The sequence below is a fragment of the Myotis myotis genome, unplaced genomic scaffold, assembly GCF_014108235.1.
Source record: "Myotis myotis isolate mMyoMyo1 unplaced genomic scaffold, mMyoMyo1.p scaffold_m19_p_7, whole genome shotgun sequence".
Classification (NCBI taxonomy): domain Eukaryota; kingdom Metazoa; phylum Chordata; class Mammalia; order Chiroptera; family Vespertilionidae; genus Myotis; species Myotis myotis.
The window spans coordinates 20,035,779-20,048,571 of record NW_023416379.1 but is presented as its reverse complement, the minus strand read 5'-3'; the positions used below and the strand labels follow the sequence as shown (position 1 = coordinate 20,048,571).

General features: G+C 46.9%; 1 protein-coding gene across 10 annotated transcripts in view; it reads right to left on the bottom strand.

Moving 5' to 3' along the window:
- Window positions 1-11,902, bottom strand: part of L3MBTL3 (L3MBTL histone methyl-lysine binding protein 3) — an 87,331-nt gene extending 75,429 nt beyond the window's left edge. For 5 of the 10 annotated variants that reach the window (XM_036316946.1, XM_036316951.1, XM_036316952.1 and 2 more), the window contains exons 1-2: window positions 11,778-11,901; window positions 8,217-8,290 (exon numbers count right to left, since the gene is read on the bottom strand). The gene's annotated coding sequence lies outside the window, so the exon portion shown is untranslated. Of the gene's footprint in view, window positions 1-8,216; window positions 8,291-9,790; window positions 10,058-10,720; window positions 10,928-11,697 lie in introns of those variants that run through there. The other 5 variants (XM_036316955.1, XM_036316959.1, XM_036316948.1 and 2 more) reach the window with 4 other exon arrangements.
- Between the last annotated feature and the right edge of the window lie 891 nt (window positions 11,903-12,793).

Genomic DNA, 12,793 nt, shown 5'->3' with positions numbered 1-12,793 from the left:
TTTTCCCAATTGTTGGTTTACATTTTTTTTTTAAGAAAAAGGAAAGTGAAGAGAGCGATTTCTTCCCATCATATTTTTCTTATACCTGTTCTCTATTGTTCATCTTAGTAAATCAACATATAAGAGAAATTCATTAATCTGATAATGAGTTTTCTTAGAAATACTCTAGGAATTACCATTTTGAAAATCAGAAACCTAAACACATAACAAAACAATCAGTTCTTTTGGGTCCCAGCAACAGCCAGATATTGAACTAAATACACTCTAAAGCAGTGGTTCTCAACCTTCCTAATGCCGCGACCCTTTAATACAGTTCCTCATGTTGTGGTGACCCCCAATTTCATTGCTACAAATTGAACATAATTAAAGCATAGTGATTAATCACAAAAACAATATGTAATTATATACTCCCTCTGTCCCATAATAATAGTAGCAAGTGAATATTTAAACGGGAACTATTGGCGAATGCAGCTCTAAGTTATGTTGTAGCGCAAAATCGCGAAGCCTTCAATCAAAATCAATGTTTCATGACATCTGTCATTTGTTTTGACACATCTTTCAATTTTTAGGTTAATCTAATTATTACGAATTATAACTATTTTTCTAATTTCATCCGCTGACTGAAATCAATTGTTTTATTTCAGTTGAATATCAACCCATTGTAAAAGTAAGATGAAAAAAAGAGAGTGCTCAAGCAAAGATCGAGTTGCGATTGTCCAGTTCTTGATGCATCAAAAGAAAAAGGAAAAGTTGCAGAAAGGTGCAATTACGTTAGCCGCAAAACAATTTAAGTGCAACAGAATGACCATATCAAGAATTTGGAAACGTGCTTCCGAAAATAACTATCAAGGAGAATCATATGCTAATGTTGATTCTTTGAAAAAACAAAACTGTGGACGTAAATGCAAAGATTATGGAGAAAAACTTGAAAAACTTAGACATATTCCTCTTAGCAGAAGAGGCACCATATTAGCCTTTGATAATATTTCTCCCGAAATGCTGGATAATACGTTTCTGTCACTTCAACAAGTTATGCTGGAAGCAATGAAGAATGATGGCTCCAATAATTTTAAGCTCACGCATATAGGGGAAGCAAAGCTTCGCAGCCAAGGGATCCTACCTACAAGTTTAAAATGCAGTAATGAAATTATAGAAAAATCCAGAAACTATCTGAACACTCAAAATAAAAATTAGGAGTACTATTTTTAATTTATTGTTTAATTTAATCTAGTTTTTTGATAATAAATGTTGCGTTCTATATTTATTTTCTTTTGTTACTATTATTATGGGACAAATTACATTCATCAACTGCTACTATTATTATGGGAGAGGGAGTATGTGTTTTCCGATGGTCTTAGGCGACCCCTGTGAAAGGGTCGTTCGACCCCCAAAGGGGTCGCGACCCACAGGTTGAGAACCGCTGTCTAAAGAATGAATAGAGCGAAGCCCTTCCAAGGTGCGTTTGGAATGTGCTAGGAGATACTTTCTGAGCCATGCCATCTTTGGGTAGTCTCTTGCTGATCCAACTCTTTTTCTTTTTTGTACTGAATTTATTGGGGTAACATTGGTTAATAAAATTATATAGGTTTCAGGTGTACAATTCTGTAATACATCATCTGTATATTGTATTGTCAAGTCTCCGTCCACCACCATTCAGCCCTCTTTTACCCTCCTCCACCTCTCCCCACCCCTTTTCCCTCTGATAATCACCACACTAATATCTGTGTCTAGGGGGTCTTTTGTTTTGTTCTGTGTTTGCTTAAACCTTTGGGAAGAAAGAAGATGCTCTTTAGAGTGGGTCAGGAACTTTGGACAAGAGGGTGCTGTGCAGTTGTGACATAGAAAAGAAGAGGCAGGAGAAGGAGAAGCAACTCCAAAGGAGGAGTAACAACAAAAACCAACCTAGTGTGCTTCACACATTAGCCCAGGTATCATCCAAGATGGAACCAACAGCCAAGTCAAAGCACCTGAAAGTCTGAGGTATTATATCCAAGTCTCAAAAACCAGGATATTTGGATGTTTACTGCCCCTTCAGCCAATGGACTGTTAAGAAAAATCAATAAAGTGATGTGGTGTACAAAGTGGTGAGAGCGAATAGCTAGTCTGGCAAGCATGTCACTCATCCATGCAAAACCACTGTGATCTGCCTGTATAATCTAATTATTTTCTTCCTTTAACCCCATTCAATGAATAAACTACCTTATGAGAGGATAGAAATCATAAGCCAGTATCATTTCCCTTGGTCCCACCCCTTTCAAACTGCATGATATGAACTCAGACAAGTTACTAAGTATCTCTGAAGACCAGTTTGCTCAAAAAGGAAAATAATGCCAAATGCTCAAGGTTAGCGGAGGTATTTGAGATACTACTCAGTGCCTGGAACAGTACCTGGGCATGCAGAAGGCACTCAGTATTTGTTAGGTAAATAAATATAAAGTACCTAGCTTTGTATGTGATAATCAGAAGGCATTCAATATACAATTACACCAAATATACCAGCATTTCAGTGTTTTGCAGAGGGCACCCCACCTCCCAAGTCCCCACTTTAGAAACATTTAACTTCACATCCAGCTACACTGCTATAGCACCTACTGCACTTATCTCCACCACTGGCCAGCACTGAGCCACGGCTTTGTTTTATTAATGAACACTCCATGTGCTTAGGTTATCTCCCGGACTAGATTATGAATACATTGAAGCAAAGAACATTTATTCAACCGTGTCCTAAGTGTTGGTTACTTGAAGCACTCCCCAACAAAGACTTACACAAAATAGATGCTCAATACATATTTTTGGCTAACACAAAACACTGACTTACAAAAAGAGTAATCATAGAGAAGGCATCGTACTATTACATATAATGCACATGTAATCCTTCCCTTCACTATTCAAGTCATTAATTCTAAGTCCTCTTCTCAGGAAGAAACTGAGGCTCATTAGACCACCCAACTTCACTCAAGTTCCTCTCAAAAGCCCTTGTTCTTTCCGCCAAACCACTCTGTTTCCTCTTAAAGGGCTTTCCCAACCCAATTTCATAAATCAAACTCAGTTATATTTCAAGGGTACCCTTTCCTGGTGTTTTGCTTTCATCAACTTGCTGCATACCTGATGCTGCAGTGAATACAAACTAATTCATAATCTCACGTCAGTGAAATGATTTAACTTAGTAAAGAGTAAAGAGGTAACTTGAGATTATTCCCATTGGATAATGAAGCCTTTATAAAGTACATCTTCAGGATGCTCTGAACTTCAAGATATCATATGTAAATAAATACACATATCTATCCTATCTAATAATAGACAAACATGGTAGTTAACCATATCTCTGCTACGCTTCCTATTGGCTAATCAGCAGGATATACAAATTAACTGCCTACCAAGATGGCGGCCGGCAGCCATGCAGCTGAAGTGAACATGAGGCTTGCTTGCCCTGGCGATGGAGGAAGCCAAGGTTCCCTGCCTGCTGTGGCCCAGCTCTGAGCTCCAGATGCAACAATGTTGCAATTATAGAAGCTAAACAAAACCCAGATACCTGCTTTCAGCCAGCCCACCTCGGAGCTGAAGCCACAACAAAGTTTCAATTACAGAAGGTAAATAAATCCCAGAATAAAAAGAAAAAGAAAAAAGGAGAGACTGGGAGCTTCAGCTGCAGGCTTGGCCTGCCTGAAAACAGCCCTCAGCCCCTCATCCAGGCTGGCCAGGCACCACAGTGGGGACCCCCACCCTGAAGGGGGTGCAGACAGCCTGAAAACAGCCATCAGCCCTTCATCCAGGCTGGCCAGGCGCCCCACCCTAAACGGGGTGCGGGCAGCCTGAAACAGCCCTCAGCTCCTCACCCAGGATGGCCAGGCACCCAAGCGGGACCCCCACCCTGATCCAGGACACCCTTCAGGGCAAACCAGCCGGCCCCAACCCATGCACCAGGCCTCTATCCTAAATAGTAAAAGGGTAATATGCAAACTGACTCTAACAGCAGAAAGACTGGGAATGACTGGTCACTATGACACACACTGTCCACCAGGAGGCAGACGCTCAATGCAGGAGCTGCCCTCTGGTGGTCAGTGAGCTCCCACATGGAGGAGCTCTGCTCAGCCACAAGCCAGGCTGATGGCTGCCAGTACAGTGGTGGTGGTGGGAGCCTCTCCTGCCTCCTCAGCAGTGCTAAGGATGTCCGACTGCAGCTTAGGTCTGCTCCCCGCTGGCAAGTGGACATCCCCTGAGGGCTGCTGGGCTGCCAGAGGAGTGTCTGATTGCCAGCTTAGGCCCAATCCCAAGGGGAGCAGGCCTCAGCCAGCAGATGGTCATCCCCCGAGGGGTCCCAGACTGTGATAGGGCACAGGCCAGGCTGAGGGGGACCCCCCTCCCCCCGAGTGCACAAATTTTTGTGCACCGGGCCTCTAGTCTATATATAAAAGCCTAAGTGACTGAAAGACCGTTCAACCATTCAACCATTAGCTATGACGTGCACTAACCACCCGGGGTCAGATGCTCAACAAACAGGCACAGAAACATGGAACACACTGATGAATCTCAGAGAGAAGAGGGGAAGAGATTAACCAAAGATCTTATATGCATACTAGAGGCCCTGTGCACGGATTCATGCACCAGTGGGGTCCCTCAGCCTGGCCTGAGGAGATCGGCTTAAACCGGCCTGGTACACGAATTTGTGCATCAGTGCACCAGTGGTGTCCTCAGCCTGGCTTGCAGTGATCAGGCCAAATCCACGCACCAGGCCTCTGACATCCCCCAAAGAGTGCTGGATTGCGAGAGGTAACGGGCCAGGCTGAGGGACTCTACAGGGGCACAAATCTGCGCACTGTGCTTCTAGTGAATATATGGATCTCTTTTACACAGTGTCTTCCAGACAAATAGTTTACTTTAAATACACTGTCCCCCCAAACCGTTGATAGTAGCAAGCAGGGGAAGTTGTAGAGCAGATCTTCACCAGGGTCACCTTTGGTGAACATACTGGGCAAAGGAGAAAACAATCAGTCCAAATCTATCACCCTCGCTAGATTTACAATTCAGGCAGTCCTTGACAGCCAGTAAAGAGATTCTTATTCATTTCTGAAGACTCGGCATGAAAGCAGAAATGTAACATATTGTGCTACATGTATATAATTATATGTCAAGGTTCTGCATCAGTTAACTGGGGAAATCCATGTTTCCTAGCTCTCTGGCTCCCAGGAGTGTGATAGCCCTTATTCTTTTCTACTGGCACAAAGTGCAGCTGTTAGACTCACATTAGCAGAGCTCAGAGTTGTGTCTACTCCTCGGGTAAGGGTCTAGGGAATTCCTCAAGGGCAAACACCTCGTCTTTTAGTGTTTGGCACTCTAAGAAGTCAGTAAAAAGTGGTTAACTAGTGGAAACACTGCCAGGGCGTCACTCAGGTTTCCCATCCTTGGGACGCCAAGGGTAGTCCTGCCCCACACCACATAAAGTAACTTCTCTTGTAAATTTTCTATTCTAAGTATATTTACTATAAATAGCCTTGGCTGAAATATATGTTTCTTAGAAATAACCTACCAAACAAACCAGTCGAGATTATTGAAGAAACAGCCATCTATTACTCAAGGACTAATTAAATAGGACATGTCTTTCTTCTTTTCTGCACTATTGGTTTTTTTGGATTCCTGGAACATTGATTAGATAATCTGTAAGAAAAGAGGGATGAACTAAAACTTGTCAGGGTTTGTCCAGTTCAGTATCATCAAGTGGAAAATAATGATAGTATCTGTGACATTTTTTTCTGTCTAGAAGATAGTTGGTCATAACTAGAAAAAAGTAGCAACGGGGTCTAGAAAACATAGGGAATGGGGGAGCCTACATGGGCTCCCTAAATCCACATTTATAGGACACATTTCCTGGCCCCTATAGTCTATATACCTACTATCCTGGTTACCTATTTTCTCATCCTCATTTCCCAACAGACTCAAGCAACTAAAAATATTAATTACAGGATACGAATTCCCCTCACACCAACCCTTCTACTTTCATCGCCCTACCATTCCCACAATTAGGCATCATTTTCAATTTGAAGTATTCATTTCATGTACTCCTTCCTATTAAATGACTAGTTTGGGATAAATAAATTTCACTTGGTGTTCAGCACCATGTTAAAGCATGGTCCCTTCTCTCACAGCGCCAATACTGTAAAAGACAAACTACTCTTTTCCTGAAGAAAAGAAATATCCTCTGCAAGTACCGTGACAAGTCCATATAATATACACACCAGAAACCAATCTAATAATTTTAGCCAGGAATTAAATCACTCTGTCCTGCCCTAACCAACTACCTTCTGCCCTTCACAAAGCATGGCTAAGGTAAAATGACTGCCAAACATCTGAATCAATTCTTCACAGTTCTCCAAACTTTGTTTCATTTGATCCTTTCAACAGAGGAAGGCAAGCTCTTTTTCTCCGAGTTTCCAGATGGGGGAAGGTAGGCTGAAAGAAGTAAAGGGACTTACACAGGTATTTAGTGATTACACTGTCTTCTGATTCCCGTTCTAACACTCTATCTGCAGCCCCAATGAGTTCCCAAATGGAGGGAAATAATCAGCCTTCCCCTCAGCACGTCTAAACACAATACTCCCCGTCCAAGGAGACCCATTTACTCTGCCTCAACTCTACTTCTGTCTGCATGGTGTTCTTATAGTTGATCTTGACACATCGTCTCTGCTGCATGATGCAACATGGACCACATCTATTTGTTTTGCTATAACACTATTCAAGATGATTCGCAAGCAGAAAATGACAATAAAATCCTGTTAACAATAATTTTTATGATGGTAATTATTCAGTTTTGACATATAGACCAGCGGTTGCCAACCAGTGGTCCATGGATCCCTGGTGGATCACTGGTGGTCCGTAAGGTCCGAAAGGTTGGGGACCGCTGATATAGACCACATCCATCCCAGCTATAAGGTGGCCCATGAGGATTAACAGTCCTGCTCATAAAAGGCGAGGCTAATTTTTTATTTTGTTTTTGTCAAACAACATCATAAACTCTTTTAATACTTAAGAGAAGGGCCCAGCCGGCGTGGCTCAGTAGTTGAGCGTGGACATATGAACCAGGTCACAGTTCAATTCCAGGTCAGGGCACATGCTGGGATTGTGGGGAGTGCAGGAGGCAGCTGGTCAATGTTTCTCTCCAATCAATGTTTTTCTCTCTCCCTCTCCCTCTCTGAAATCAATAAAAATGTATTAAAAAAAAAAAAAAGAATCTGTTAAGAGCCCTGGCCAATTGGTTGGAGTATCATCCCATATACCAAAAGGTTGTGAGTTCAATTTCCAGTCAGGGCACATACCTAGGTTATGAGTTTGATCCCCGGTCAGGGTGTGTGCAGAAGGCAATCAATTGATGTTTCTCTCTCTCTTCCTCTCTCTAAAATCAATAAACATATCTACATATCCTTACATGAGTATTACAAAAAAAAAAGGAATCTGGTAAAAACTCATAGATAAAGAACAGAGTGACAGCTGTCAAGGAGAAGGGGGGTTGCTGGGCTGGGTGGAAAAGGTGAAAGGATTAAGTTGCAAAACACCCCACAAAAAACACGCACACACAAACACAAACTCATAAACACAGACAACAGAATAGTGATTGCTGGAAAGAAAGGGGCATGGCGGAGGTAGAAGGGGACATAGGGGACATAAATGGTGATGGAAGGAGACTTGCCTTGGGATGATGAATATACACTATAATATACAGATGATGTATTATAGAATTGTACACCTGATATCTGTATAATTTTATTAACCAACTAGAGGCCCAGTGCATGAAATTCGTGCACAGGTAGAGTCCCTAGCAGCTGCTGGCTGCCGGCTAAGGCCTTCCTTCGTTCCACGCCACCCCCTGGTGGTCAGCGCATGTCATAGCGTGTGATCGAACTCCTGGTGGGTCGAACTCCCAAGGGGACACTTTGCATATTAGCCTTTTATATATATGGATGTCACCCCAATAAATTCAATGAAAAAGAACCTGGTAAGAAAGCCAGTCCAAAGATTATTCAAGACAATCTCATAGCTTTTCTCAATGTTTTATTCCAGCTTCAATCACAGTGCCAAGACTTTCATGCATTCAAAGCAGCCCCCATAAAATGATGGTTTTTCTGCCAACCTTGTCCCCACATGCTCCTTCTTCCTGATTTCCAAATACAGTCTTTAACATTTGTAAATATATTAAGCAATTAGTTTCAACAAGCAAATCTTACCTTGTGGCGGCGAAGAAATAATTATCTGGTGGTCTTTACGATTGCTGTCCACCCGCAAGACTTCTCTGGAAAGTCTAGCATTGGTTCAAAGAGAAGAAAAGTAAAAAAATCAAAGCACTGTCATAAAGAAGAAGCCTTGAAATCCACCACCCACAATTTAAAAGTTTAAAGTTTGAATCACTGACATACTGCATAATTTCACACAATACCACTCAGTATGTTAACATAAACTAGTCCTGGATGAGGTGAGATGGATTTTATCATTCAGATCATTCCCTTATCCCAAATTCCCCCATTAAGGTCCCTCCCATTGTATGACAAAAGGGGGAAGGTTAAAGGGATTATTTGACTCAACTTTATTTCTCTCATTGCTTTTATCTTTAAAATTAAAGTTGCTTTACTGAACATACTACATTGGCAAAAGAATCGATATTGTGTAAGTAGATTTGTCCATATATTTAAGTGTTTAAATAACATTATGCAAAGCATCCAGAAATGTCTTATCCAGTGAAACAAAATTATACTCTTGGTACTACTTATTTTACGACTACATAAAACTGTATGGTTAGGATACTGAATACCAGCCTTCAATTATATTTATTAGAGACTAAAAATGATCAGCGCGTATAAAAGGCAAATTTAAACCAAGGGTCTTTATTCATTGTTTCAAACTTTTAAACACAGGTTGGTATTTTTATTAACATTCAAGATGAAACTCTCCACTGTGTCTCCTGATTAAAAGTTGGTCAAATGTGTAGACAACGATAGATATGAGAACAAATTATTTCTAATCCAGGGAGTAATGAAGCTCAAACCCCAGAATAAAAGCAAAGTGTATTTCCCATACAAATAACGAGGGATGAAGTTACAGGGCGGAACTCATTTGCTCTCGGATTTACTGAACTCTCTATTTCTGATCAGCATCCTTTCACTCAACATCTGGCTGCTCACTCAGGCCCTCTAATCACTTCCACGTCTGAAGGGACTACGTAGCTACAAGTAAAGGCCAAACTTTGCTCTCGGCCTTCGGAACTTAAAGATGCGCTTAACCACTAGAGGTCTCCCCTTGGCCAGTTTTGCTCGTTCGCTATTTTGCTGCACTTGAAACTTTCCGGAGAAATGCTCTCTATGCGAGTCAGTGTTTTTCTAAAAACTTGCGCAAAAATCCACGCGATCGAGCTAGCCAGTACGGAGACTCTCGGGCTCCCCAAACCAATAACGTATTACAAACAATGCTCTAAAAACCGAAATTCAAATTCGACGCACTCGCCCCGGCGGCTCCCCCCGCCCCCCATTCTTATTTCTCATGTTTCCCTTAACTTAAACTCAGAACAATTAAAAAATCTATTTTTGTTTCTGTGCACTTTGATCTCTAATGCATTTTTCTGGCGTTAGGCGCGAGGTGGTTAAGGAGCCGGCCGAGGGATGCAGGGAGGGGGAAGGGCCGAGCTCACAGCGCCCGAGGAAGTTGCATAAGGAAAGAGACTCCGTTTTTTGGGTCCCCTCAAAAAATCGGCGGGGAGGGGGAGGAAAAGGAAGCGGTGGGGAGGGAGGGGAACCGAAGCGACGCTTACCTCCGTCCCCCCGTGGAAGGGTGGGGTGGGAGCCGGGGTCTGCGCGACCCCGGAGGGCGGCTCGTCACCCCCACCTTCCTCCGAGCGCAGACGCACGAACGGGTCCCCCCCACCCTGCGCGGGCGAGGCGGGGAGGAAACCGCCCGCTTTTAAACTTTCTCTCACGGTCGCGCAAAGGGCGTGCTGCGACCAGAAAGGGTGGAGGTGGGGGCAGATGATCAGGCCCCTTTTCCCTTAAGGTAATTAAAGTTTTTGCCACCAGCACCAAAGTTGCGCCCTGCCCCCGCCCGTGCCCCCGTCCCCTGCCACCCCGCCTCTCGGACTCGCAAGTTTGCCTCCCTCGCCCCCCTCGCCCGCTCGCCGGGCGCGCGGCGGATGCCCCGGCTCCTGCGCTTCCCGATCCCCACCCCCGCCGGCCTCTACTTCCCCCCGCCCGGCCGCCGCGGCGCGAGGACGGCCCGCCGGGCCCAGGACGCGAGTGTGCAAAACCCATTATTCCGGAAAGGCACACGCACGCGGCGCAGGGCGGGCGGCGCCCCGCCTCGGACCCCGTTTTGCCTCCCCAGGATAAGGACGACGTAAACAAGTTGCAGGAAAAGCAGCCCAGCGCCGGCCCCCATACCGCCCGCTGCCGCCGCCGCCGCCGCCGCCGCTACCGCCGCCGCCGCCGCCGCCGCCGCCGCCCGACACACGCCCGCGCCCGCACCCGGCCCGGCGCTGCAGCGGCGCGGGGCGATCGCCGCGACGGCGCGGGCTCCCGGCCCGGCCCGCGGCCCGCACCCTCCCCCGCGCGGACGGCCGCGCCGGGCCCGCGCCGCCTCGCTTCCCGAAGCACTTTCCTGCCTCGGGCAGAAATAAACCGGAGGGTTTATTTTTGTGCAACTTTCCCAAAATGGCGGAAATTGGAGCTGATCTATATGAAATTCTCACACAGTCGGTCGGGAAGGGGGAGGCGGCGAGGAGAAAAGGCAAACTCTCGGCCGCCGAGCCCCGCCGCGGGTCCGCGAGTGTGTGCGTGCGTGTGAGTGTGCGTGTGCGCGGTGGGAGTCGGGGAGGCCTCCGCGCCGCGCACACACACGGCACCCGCCGGGCGGGCGCGCCGGCACATTCAACCAGTCCGTTCCCCGCAGCCCGGGCGGCAGAAAGTGGCGCGGCCTCTTTTCCCACTGCCTCGGTCTCCCGTACTTGTACTTCTCGCGCTCGCTCGCTCGCTCGCCCGCCGGTGCGCGCCCGGCACAAAGGCCACACGGGCGGAGGGGGCCGCAGGGGCGGCGCGCGGGGATCGCGCCTCCCGCCGCACCGATCCGCGGCCCCGGCCGCCCCCGCGCCCCCCGCCGGCGCCCCCCGCCTCCCTCGGCGGCCGCGCTCGCTGCCCGGGCTGCGGCTCCGCGGCGCCCACTCGGGCACGCACCCCGGCGGAGCCCCGGCGCCGCCGCGCTCCCCCACCCCGCGCCGGGTGTCATGAAAGCGACCCAAGTGACAAGCTCGGGGGGCGCAGGGGAGGGGGCCCACACGCATCCCGCCGCCTGCGCGCCGGCGAGAGCCCGACGCGGCCGCCTCGCCCCGGCTCCCTTCCGCACGGCCCCACACACCCTTCCCCGTGTGCGCGCAAAGAAAAAAATACAAGTCTCTCCTCCCCCCATTTTTTCCTTTCTCTTTTCTCTCTCTTTTGTTCCTCTTTCACACTCGCACTCACTACTTCGGAGTGAGATGCCCAGAGACTCCCCTGCCAGCCGTTCCCGCGTCACTCGCCCACTTTTTCCCCCAGGATTAAGTTTTCGCCTCTTTCCCAGAGGCGCAGAGAAGTGGGGGAGAAACCCCTTCTGTCCTTTCCCCTCCCCTGGTCTGTTTCACAAGACGAGGGTGCGCTTCCTTCTCTCTGTAGGTCTCTGAACTTTCATCCTCACCCAGAAAAATAAATGCATGTCTTTCGCACAGGCAAATCTTCAGATTAATAAGAGATTAGATCCGATCCGCCGCTTCTTACCCCCAAAATTTCTCTTTTTTTTTCTCCGTCTCACGAGTAGTCCTGACAAATGGTCCAGGGCTGCGGGCGCAGTGCGCATGTGCGCGTGGAGTCAGGCTGGGGAGAGGGGAAACTGCGCTGGTGCCGGTGCCGCCGCCGCCGCGCTGCCGGGAGGCTCGCGCTGGCTTCGCTGTGGCTGCTGCTGCGCCTTCGCCGCTGGAAAGCAGCAATCAAGCCGCTTGGCGAAGGCAGCCGCCCGCAGATACTGTTTCAGGTGCATCTTTTCCATAGCCCCGGCCCCGGCTCCGAGCTGGTTCCAGAGCAGTCAAAACAAATATGAAAGACGGCTAAGATGATAGATTTCTTTGTCTATTTTGCACTTTACTTTTTGAAAAAGGCAATTCTCAGAGCAGCGAATCCACCACGTACTGTTAGATGTATGCACTCAGCCATTAAAGAGTGGGCCTTAGTCCTATCCAAACACTCCCCCAAAGGCTAAGTGCATGCTACAGGTCACGAAAAATAGGAAATAAAGTTTTAAGCTTTTACGCAGTAGAGCCTACCCCCCCCCCCCTTCGGGACTGGAAGAATGCATACTGAAGTGCGCGTGTAAAATGCGTGTTCTTTCCGTTTCTTAAGTGTTGATCTCTATTGACAGCTTGAGGCCTCTGCTGTAAAATATGTTGGGTTTCGTACATCAACTTAGAAATCGGTGCTGAAGTACCTTGGCAATAAGCAGGTCGAGGACTACCTCTTAATGTATTCAGTCAAGATGGCTGAGCGGTCCTAAAAAGCAAAACCTGTCTTTGTTAAGGCGTCAAAACTAGATCAAGCCAGAGGATTGTGTTTCGGTATTGACCGCTCTCCCCTTATTGACTGCAGGCTTCCTTTTGGGCAGCTCATCGTTCTCCTTTTTCACGAAGTATAAGTAGTTACAAAAATAATTCAAGTAATTGAAGTTGTGATAGCCACTTTAATGTCCGTAACCGAGACTGCTGAGCAAGAAACTAAGTAGCCCCTGTGATTTCTTTCAGCAA